The sequence below is a fragment of the Zingiber officinale genome, chromosome 7B (genome assembly GCF_018446385.1).
Source record: "Zingiber officinale cultivar Zhangliang chromosome 7B, Zo_v1.1, whole genome shotgun sequence".
NCBI lineage: Eukaryota > Viridiplantae > Streptophyta > Magnoliopsida > Zingiberales > Zingiberaceae > Zingiber > Zingiber officinale.
In genome coordinates, this window is record NC_055999.1 from 67,939,056 (window position 1) to 67,949,582 (window position 10,527).

At 38.3% G+C, this 10,527-nt stretch overlaps 1 non-coding gene across 1 annotated transcript; it reads right to left on the reverse strand.

Annotated features, from left to right (window-relative positions):
* Positions 1 to 5,521: 5,521 nt before the first annotated feature.
* LOC122007573 lies at positions 5,522 to 5,627 on the reverse strand. Its single transcript, XR_006119044.1, has one exon. It is a non-coding gene; the product is annotated as a small nucleolar RNA R71 (small nucleolar RNA).
* Between the last annotated feature and the right edge of the window lie 4,900 nt (positions 5,628 to 10,527).

The following is a 10,527-nucleotide window of genomic DNA, read 5'->3' on the forward strand; positions in this document are numbered from 1 at the left end:
ACCTATGGTCAACAGCTTCTCAAGCTCCTTCCGTTAACCACCTCGTGTTGCTCGCGCCCTCCTCGTAACTCCGTCTTGAGTGGACCTTCCACCACTTCAAATTTTACATTACATTTTGAAACTCGAGTTACATTCGAGTCTAAATCTAATTTACAACAAGAATAAAGAAGGCACGACGCGCAGGTCGCGAAAAAAAAATAAAATACAACACGCACATCACATCACGGCACGCAGGCCGTATTATGAATTACAACACGAATTATCCAATCGAATTGGGTCTTTGGGCCATGACTATCACAAAAATAATATATAATTCAAAATTATATATTTCTATAATTTTATGTAATTTTTCTACAATTTTTACAATTTTTACGAGTACAATTTCCCGGCGGTTCCGTTTAGCGGTTTTCGGGCGCAATCGCGGAACGAATCCCCTTGCGGGGGTACTGTAACGCCCACAAAATGCTAAGCTATACCTAGGAGTATTTTTCCTTAAAATAGAAGAATAAAAGAAAGAAAGAGAAAAAGGGAAAAATAGAAACCAAAATAAAAAGATGTGTGGTCAAGGATTGAACCTTGAACCTCCCACAAATGATAGAGTTAAATTGGAGTATGATAACCACTAGAGACATGAATGATATGTAAATAGAAAAGAATAGAAATATTAGTTAAAGGTGAGAGGATAGTTAAATAAAGGAACAAGAGAAAACCAAGTAGCTTACTTTCTCTTCCTCTTGGTTAAGAGAAGAAGCAAGCAAAAGACAAGTTGCTTGCTTCCCTCTTTCTCTCTATTTTCGTGGAATTAAAAGAGAGAAGTAAATAGGAGGGCTAAGGGGGGATGAATGAAGGTATGTTCATTACAAAGGAAATAAATAGGATGGAAAGAAGGAAAGACAAGTGATTAATCTTTTCTTTTCTTCTTCCTCCTTCCTTCTCCTTCTTCATTCTTCACCGAAACCAAAAGCTCTCCCCCTCCTCATTTCCAAAAGCTAAGCTAAGGTTCCTCTCCAAGAAAACTAATTTACAAGAAGGAGCTTTCAAGGTCTACCCCTTCCCAAGCAAGAGAAATCAAAGGGAGTGCTAGAAGAAGAAGCTCTCTTCTTCCTCTTCGCCTAGAGTATCTTTCTTTAAGAAAAACCACAAGCGAAAGAATGTAAGTATCCCCTCACCTGTGGTACAAGTTGCTTTTGTTTTTACATAGGAATAGAATGCTTAAAACCTAGGGTAACAAGTTGGAACTTTCGGCCAAGTATAAAATAAAAGGAAAATTTTGGGTAGATCAAGATCGAAATAAAGCATGTTCATTATGTTCTTATGATAAGTACCCTAGTATAAGAAGCTAGTTAATGTTCTCATGTTGTATGTTGACTTAAAACCTAGATTTTTAAACATTAACTTTCGGCCAAGTATAGAAGAAGGATCTAGGGAAGCTTAAGACCTAAACTAACCATGTTTACTACATCCTTATGATATGTATGCTATGTTAAGGGATTGGGTTGGTTTTTCTTATGCTTGAATGTTGCTTAAAGTTAGCTTTCCCTTCATGTATGTTTTGGCCAAGAACAAAACTAGGGCTTAGAGAAGCTAGAAAGTTAACCTAACATGCTCATGTATCTCGTGATAATGTGATATGAATGTAGTTAGGTGTTCATGCTTTTATGTTGTTTTAAAGTTAGCTTTCCCTTCATGTATGTTTCGGCCAAGAACAAAACTAGGGCTTAGAGAAGCTAGAAAGTTAACCTAACATGCTCATGTATCTCTTGATAATGTGATATGAATGTAGTTAGGTGTTCATGCTTTTATGTTGTTTTAAAGTTAGCTTTCCCTTCATGTATGTTTCGGCCAAGAACAAAACTAGGGCTTAGAGAAGCTAGACAGTTAACCTAACATGCCCATGTATCTCTTGATAATGTGATATGAATGTAGTTAGGTGTTCATGCTTTTATGTTGTTTTAAAGTTAGTTTTCCCTTCATGTATGTTTCGGCCAAGACCAAAAATTAGGGTTTTAAAGAAGCTAAAAGTTAACCTAGCATGCTCTTGTATCTCTCAATAATATGATATGAATTTAGCTTGGTGATTATGCTTATATGTTGATTTAAAACCTAGTTTCCCTTCATGTGTGTTTCGGCCAAGAACAAAATTAGGGTTTTAAAGAAGCTAAAAGTTAACCTAGAATGCTCATGTATCTCTCAATAATATGATATGAATTTAGCTAGGTGATTATGCTTATATGTTGATTTGAAACCTAGTTTCCCTTCATGTGTGTTTCGGCCAAGACCAAAATTAGGGTTTTAAAGAAGCTAAAAAGTGAACCTAGCATGCTCATGTACCTCTTGATAATATGATATGAATTTAGCTAGGTGTTCACACTTGCATGTTGCCTATAGCTTGGTTTTCTCCTTATGAGTGGTTCGGCCATTATGAGTTTAAAAGCTTAGATATGCCTCACATGATGTGTTATGTATTAGGAAATGTTATTTACTGATGCTATGCATGATTGTGTCTTTTATGATGTGTTTTGTGCCCAATTGTGCATGTTTTATGATATGATAGATGATATGTTCATGATGTATGCTTATGATCCATGCATGTGCTTTGTGCCCAATTATGCATATTTTATGATATGATAAATGACATGTTCATTATGTATGCTTATGATCCATGCATGTGCTGTGTGCCCAAATATGCATGTTTTATGATATGATAAATGACATGTTCATTATGTATGCTTATGATCCATGCATGTGCTGTGTGTCCAAATATGCATGTTTTATGATGTGATAAATGACATGTTCATTATGTATGTTTATGATCCATGCATGTGCTGTGTGCCCAAATATGCATGCCTTACTCCTCATTATATGATAAGATAAGATGTGTTATGTTATGATATGAACCATGATATGATATTTTACTTTGTATGACTTGTACCAAGGGTGGGCTCCATAAGCGCCCCTAGGCCGACGGACTATGAACGGGTCTAGTAAAGGGATGGGCTCCTTAGTATGCCCCTAGGTCGACGGACTATGAACGGACCTAGATCCCTAGTAGGTTCGGGGCTAGCTACCCTGTCCTAGGGATTGCGCGCATTTATATATGTATGTGGTACAAGCCGGGCCCTCATGATGATATTATGTTCAAGTACTATATGTTATGTTTTAAAACATCTTGCTGATGTGCATAGATTATATACTCTTTTATGCATGTTTTTACGCACATTTACATACTTTGAGCATGCTTGATCTATGCATTTTTATACTTCCAGTTTTCCTTTTAGCATATTTACTCTTTTGGTTCGGAGATCTGCTTTTTGTGCATTTTCTGTACACAGGAGTCGAAATTGGTGAAGATTGTGCGTCCTCGGACAAGCTTGGAAGGAATTGAAGGGAGAGAGCATCAGGTCGTGTACCACACACGGCCGTGTAGTTTTAACAGGAAGGGAAGAGGACATGGTCGTGTGAATCTCACACGGCCGTGTCTTGATTTGAAGAAATTAGAGCAGATGCCTTACATGGCCGTGTAGATCTACACGGCTGTGTGAGGTTTCCAGAGGCCAAGCAGGTGGTGGCCGTGTGCACCACACGGTCGTGTAGCATTTCCAGAGAACAGAAGGGTCCTGGCCGTGTGAGTCACACGGTCGTGCAGTTTTGGTAGAGAAGGAACTGGACATGGCCGTGTGAATCTCACACGGCCGTGTCATGGGGCCGTGTGGCGCCCGATTTCCTCCTCTATTTAAACCCTCCTTCATGAATTGAAAGGGGATCTCTCCCCCTTTGTGAGAAGGCAAGATTTGGTGGTTTCCTCCCATTCTTGGGAGGATTTCTGGGCGATTCGAGGGGAGTTCTTGACGATTTCGACTCCGGAGCGAGGATTGGATCCGAAGACGAGGCTTCTTTGTAGATAAGTTTTCTCTTTTCCCCTTTTCTTGGTTTCTTGGATTGGGGATTTAAGAAATGCTTGTAATCTTTATTTCTTCGGGTATTCTTCCTCGATTCATGGAGTAGATCTTGTATTCTAGGATTTAAGGGAGTATTTGTATGATGGATTGATGTAATCTCTTATGGATTTGCCATTTTCTTGTTTCAATGACATTGTCTTGCTTGTATCAATTAGATCTTGAATGATTAATGGTGATTTGTGCTTAATTCTCTTCTTGATTGATTGTTTGTATTTCTTGTGGACTTTGTAAAGATAAACTCTCACTCGATCATCCGAGGGATCCACGTGACAGGTGCAAGCCCGTGTAAGGACGTTTGAGAGATAATCTTGAAGAGGAAATAGGAACATTCAAGAGAGTAGGATGGATCTTGTGATTAGTTTCTTGTATCTTGATAGATTAATAAGCTGTGGGCTTCTATGTTGATATCCGAGGAAGGCATAGTAATAGGTGCGCTTCTGTGTAAGGACAACGTAGGTTCACGTCTAATTGATCATATTTATATACATTTCTCAGTCCTTAGCCGGTTATCTATTGCAAGAGAGAACCGACAACTTTCTACAAGTGTTTGGCAATTGACGGATAAGAATTGGTGAACCATTTACATTCAAGAAATCTTACAAAGAAACCGAAACTCCTAGAATCTCCCTTTATCATAACCCAAAACACTAAACTCTTGTTTGTTGATCTTTAATATTAGATTTGTTTACCTTCACTTTGCATTTGAAACAATTGGATAGTTGTTTAGCTAATTCGCATTGAGACATTTCTAGTGCTTATTCCAGTCCCTGTGGATACGATAATCTTTTATATTACTTGCGACATTTCCGTACACTTACGGAGCGTAACATGCTTTTGGCGTCGTTGCCGGGGACTGCGCTATAACATTAGGAATTATCAATTGAGTTAGACTAAACATAACATTTATTTTCCTTTCATATTGCATAGTTGTAACTAATCATTAGATTTCTATTTTTACTTTCTTGTATAACTTTTACTTCTTGTTAATTCTTTTTGTACAAATTTAATTCTGCATTTTTGGTTCTTTTATTTTTCTTTTTCTGTTGAATTGTCATTTGCTATCTTGTTCTTGTGTATGCGAAGATCTAACTTTGCAGGGAAATTCTTTCCTTTTGACCCTGAGATTGACAGAACTTTCCATAAAAGAAGAATTCTGCAAAGGCAAATTGAAGAACAGGAACATTTGAACATGGCGAATAGACCACTCAAGGATTATGCAGCACCTTATGCAAGAGGTTTTCGATCTAGGATTTCAAGACCTTCAGTGGAAGCTAATAACTTTGAGATCAAACCCGCAATTATATCTATGGTGCAGCAGAACCAATTTGGTGGAGGACCTCATGAAGACCCCAATCAACACTTAGAGGTCTTTTATGAAATATGTGGTACCATGAAAATGAATGGAGTTCCTTCAGAAGCAGTTAGATTATTATTATTTGGGTTTTCTTTAAGAGATAGAGCAAAACAATGGCTGAATTCTTTGGCCCCTAATAGCATCACCACTTGGGAGCAGTGTGAGCAACAGTTTCTTGATAAATTCTATCCACCAAGCAAAACAGCTCATATGAGGAATTTAATTGCAAGCTTCAAGCAAACTGACTCAGAATCTCTTTTTGAAGCATGGGATAGATATAATAGTATGCTCAGACAATGCCCACATCATGGGTTGGAAAGATGGTTAGTGTTGCACACTTTTTATAATGGTATCAACTATCATACCAAAGTGTCCCTTGATTCAGCTGCTGGAGGGGCACTTATGAATAAAAGTTTAGATGAAGCTGAAGAAATTATTGACAGTGTAGCACAAAATCATCATCAATGGGCAAATGAAAGAAGTGGTGGCTATTCTTCTGTAAACCCAGCAATTAAAGCATCAGGGAAGTTTGATGTAGATGCAGTCACTCTTTTGTCTGCAAAATTGGACGCTCTTATAAAGAAATTTGAGAACATGAGGACTAGTGCTAATATGGTCAATGCTATTAGTACATCTTGTGAAGTATGTGGGAGTTCAAAGCACTCAAATGACTCATGTCCATTGGGAGCTATCACTGCACAAATCAATCAACTGGAACAATGTGATGCAATCATGAGTTACAATCAAAGGAAGAACAACCCATACTCAAATACTTATAACCCTGGATGGAAGAGTCATCCCAATTTTTCTTACAAAAATAATCAAGATCAAGGACCATCTATTGGGGCAAGACCAAATTTTCAAGATGGGCAACCAAATTTTCAACATCTATCTTCTCAAGGCTTACCAAAGTCAAATATTGAAAAGATGCTTGAAGAAATTGTCTTAAGTCAGAATGAAATGAAGCAAGATTTAGCAAAGCTCATTCAGAGAATGGATAATTCTGAAAATCATCAAAAGATCAAGGATAGTCAAATTGCCCAACTAGCTTCCTCATCATCCAGAGCACCAGGACAACTTCCAGGAAAACCTGATGTGAATCCTATGGAGCATTGCAATAGAATTGAGCTTAGGAGCGGACGGACCTTGGGAGACTCCCAAGTGACTGCTCCAAAAGGGGTACAAAAAGAAGAAGAGCTCTCTCCTCTTATACCGAATCAGATTCAAGCTAATGAGGAGAGTACCATTGAGGTTGAAGAGACTCTTCCACTGAACCATCAGAGCAAAGCTGTCCCTTTTCCTCAGAGACTTACAATGCTCAAGAAAGATGAAGAATTTGGTAAGTTTTTAGAAAAAGTTAAGGAAATTTGTGTAGAGGTACCTCTTATTGATGCTATTCTTCAAATGCCTAGATTTTCCAAATTCCTGAAGGATCTCATGTCAAACAAGAGAAGAAGAGGAGAGGTTGAGACCATTGCGCTTAGTGAGGAATGTAGTGCTATTTTGGAGAAGAACACTTCCCCAAAACTAAAGGACCCAGGGAGCTTTTATATTCCTTGCAACATAGGAAAAGAATTTTTTGAAAAAGCTTTTTGTGATTTGGGGGCAAGTGTTAGCCTCATTCCCTATTCAATTTGTAATAAATTAGGTCTCAAAAACATTAAACTTACTACTATGGCACTTCAACTTGCCGATCATTCCTGCAGGTACCCTTTGGGTATTATAGAAGATGTGCCAGTAGAGGTGGATGGGAATGTTATTCCCACAGATTTTGTCGTGTTGGACATGGAAGAGGACCCCAGGATTCCTATCATATTAGGAAGACCTTTCCTTGCTACAGCTGGAGCTATAATTGATGTCAAAAATCATAAGCTTTCTTTGGTAATTGGTAAGGAAAGGTTGGAATATGATTTATCTAATATCTCTAACCATGTCTCGTCTCTTTTAAATGCTTGTAGCAGGACAAGCATTTATAAACTTGAGGAATGGAATTTCCATCCTCATGGAAGGCCACCAAACGAAGGAGACAATGTGGTGGAAGATGTTGGGAGAAGATCTCCCAACAAAAATGAAAAGTATATCTGTCCTCCAAGGGCGAGGAAAAGAAGTGAATGATCAAGTTTGGTCGAGCTAAAGACCTTAAACAAGCGCTTCTTGGGAGGCAACCCAAGGGTTCTTTTAGTTAGTTTTGATTTGTATTTTAATTTCTTTTAGTTTGATGCATTCTTTTGATTTTGTTTTCAGGTTAGGTGCAAAACAGAGCCAGACCGTGTGCTATACACGGCCAGGTAAAGGTTGCAGAGAAGGGAAGTGCTTGGGCCGTGTCATCCAGACACGGCCGTGTAGGATCTCCCGAGGAGAAAAAGGTATAGGCCGTGTCCCAGACACGGCCGTGCGAAGAATCCAGAGAAGAAAGATGGAGAGGCCGTGTCCCAGACACGGTCGTGCGAAGAATCCAGAGAAGGAAGAGGGGGAGGCCGTGTGGATCTGCACGGCCCGTGTAGGAGAGTTATTAAAGTCTTCTTTCTACCTTACACGGCCAGATCTTGGCCGTGTTCCGCACACCCCCAACTCTCCAAAACATCTCTTTCTCTCCCAATCTCTTAAAAACTCCTCTCTAATCTCTCAAGATCTCTTAGATCCGGATTCTCCTCCTCTCTAAGACTTGGACTTTTTATTCTCCTAACCTAAGATCTTTGCTCTTTGAAGTTTTGTTCTTTGAGTTCCATTTTTCCAACCCTAGATAATTCTTCCCCTATCTAAACTCATCAAGATGTCCAACATTTTGAAGAAACTTCGCAAAGGAGGTGGTGGATCCAGTGGAGACAAAGAGAAGGAGCCATCAAGGGACAAAGGAAAACAACCAGTGAAGGGCAAGGGCAAAAGGACTTCACGCAACGAAGGTAATGACAATGAATTCAATATTGTGTTTAGAAATGATGATCAAGTAACTAGATTTGTAATTCTTGTCAATAGAAAGATAGTGTGTACTAGATATATGGACCCCAACTATTCTTGATATGCTTGGAATTAGGGAAGATGTAGATTTGATGATTGGGTTTTTGGATTGGAGTGATATTATGTACACACATTTGCCTACATATCCTCGTCTTGTTTTGGAATTTTTAAGTTCATTGGATGTCCATTTTACTAATGAAGATGATTATTTTGGAAAAATCTCATTTAGACTAATAAATCAAGAATTTCTATGGGCATTTAGTGACTTTAATTCTTGTTTTGGATTAACCACCGGTAGCCCTCGTAGGTTTGATCCAAGGTTTAATTGGAATCATTTTTGGAATTCAATAACTGGGTTAGATCAACCTTATGAGCCTTCAAGAGCTAAGGCCTCCCATATGCAAAACCCCATCTTTTGGTATCTACATAGAGTCATGGGTAAAACTATTTTTGGTAGGGGAGAGAGTGATGGGGTGGTTAAAAAGATAGAGCTTTATTCTTTATGGGCTATGCTTTATAAGGTTGAATTTGATTCTGGTTTTCATTTTGTTCAAACCTTATTAAGATCTTCTAGGGCATCATCGGGATCAATTGTTTTTGGTGGTTTGATTACCCGAATAGCTTTTAATTTAAATCTTGATGTTGATGGGTTGGAAATAATTCATGGTAATGACATGATTGACATTGATGCATGTCTTGCTATGAAAATGATCGTTCGGGATGAGAATGGTTTCACGTTTCCTAGGAGGAGTGGTTCTCCTTTACCCCTTCCTTTTCCTGAACGAACTACTATTCGTAACCCGGCTAATTGGGTAATTTCTGAGTTAAATTTTGAGGATAACCCTTCTATACCTGGAGACACTGAGCCACATCATGAGCCCTCGTCATCTGGACACCCGCAGCCTTCTAGTTTTATGGAGCCTGCTAGGCATTCTTTTGCATATGGCACGGGATCTTCTAGGTTTGATTTTTCAGATTTTCGTACGTCTCTAGAATCACTTCATGAGAAGCAAGATGCCCAACGAAAAATGTTGGAGGGGCGCTTCTCTTTATCTGATGATCAGTTTAGGGAGGTACAAAATCATTTTCAGTTTTCGAGGAATTTTCAAGGTCAAGTGGCTGAGTTTGTGCAGGATTATGATACTGATCAGGCTAGGATGAGAGATTTTATGCAGAGCATGATGCTTACTAGGCAACAAGTAGATGCTTTATATGAGTATCATAGATCCTTGGGTGAGATTCCAGGTTTTCCTAGTTTTCCTATTGGCCAACCACGTCGTAGACCTCCTTTCCCTCGTCCACCTCCTCCACCATATTGATTTCATCGGGACGATGAAAAGTTTAAGTCTGGGGGGGTGTCATGTATTGTTTAGTTTGGTTTTTAGTTTTTAGTTTTTGTTAGTTTTTCATGTTGGTTCTTATTTTCATTGCTTGTTGCTTTATTTTGCTTGTTTTTGAAATAATCATGCATTTTTTAGAACATCAACATCAAATCTTCACTTATATGCTTTCTTGGATTCAAGTGAAATGTTAGCACAATTATTGTCTTGATTCATGATGTTCGAATGATGCTAGTAGTAAACTTTGTGTAGTTTTTTTTCTATCTTGGGAAGCATTAATAAGCTAAGAATCTTATGGTGATGAGTTTTAGTTTTGGTTCAACCTTAAGGATTTTATCTTCACTACACTTGTGCTTGATGCTTGAATAGTTGATGTCATTGAAATAGTCATGATTCATCTTGTTTGCTTAGTACTTGATTTCCATGGTGATTTCTCAACTTTCATTTTGGTTACTTGATGAGGCTCAAATCATTAAAGCTCATTTGAAAAAATCAAAATATCCCAACATGTGTGCTAAAAGTACATTTGTGAATAAGTTTTGCACAATGCAAACACTTATAAAAAAAATTTTAAAAAAAAAAAGGATATAAAAAACAGTTGTCATGAGTGGAATCTAGCAAGTCACCCCTTTGAGGCCGAGTTAGGTTACTGGGGAAATGACTGCTTAGCTTCCCTTGAGATTGAGCACACCTTTGAGACCTTGGGTTAGTTGAGAAATATGAACCAAGTGAATGGTGAGTAAGTGCCTATCACTGGTTACTTGTCTTTCACTGGAAACACTAGGAATTCAAATTTGATGACGACTTGACTAGGACATGGATTGAAACTTGAAGGGTGTTGAGTTACATTTACACTATGCACAAGATTCTTATGCTTGAACCATACTTTCCTTGTTATCATGATCACGCTTGTTAA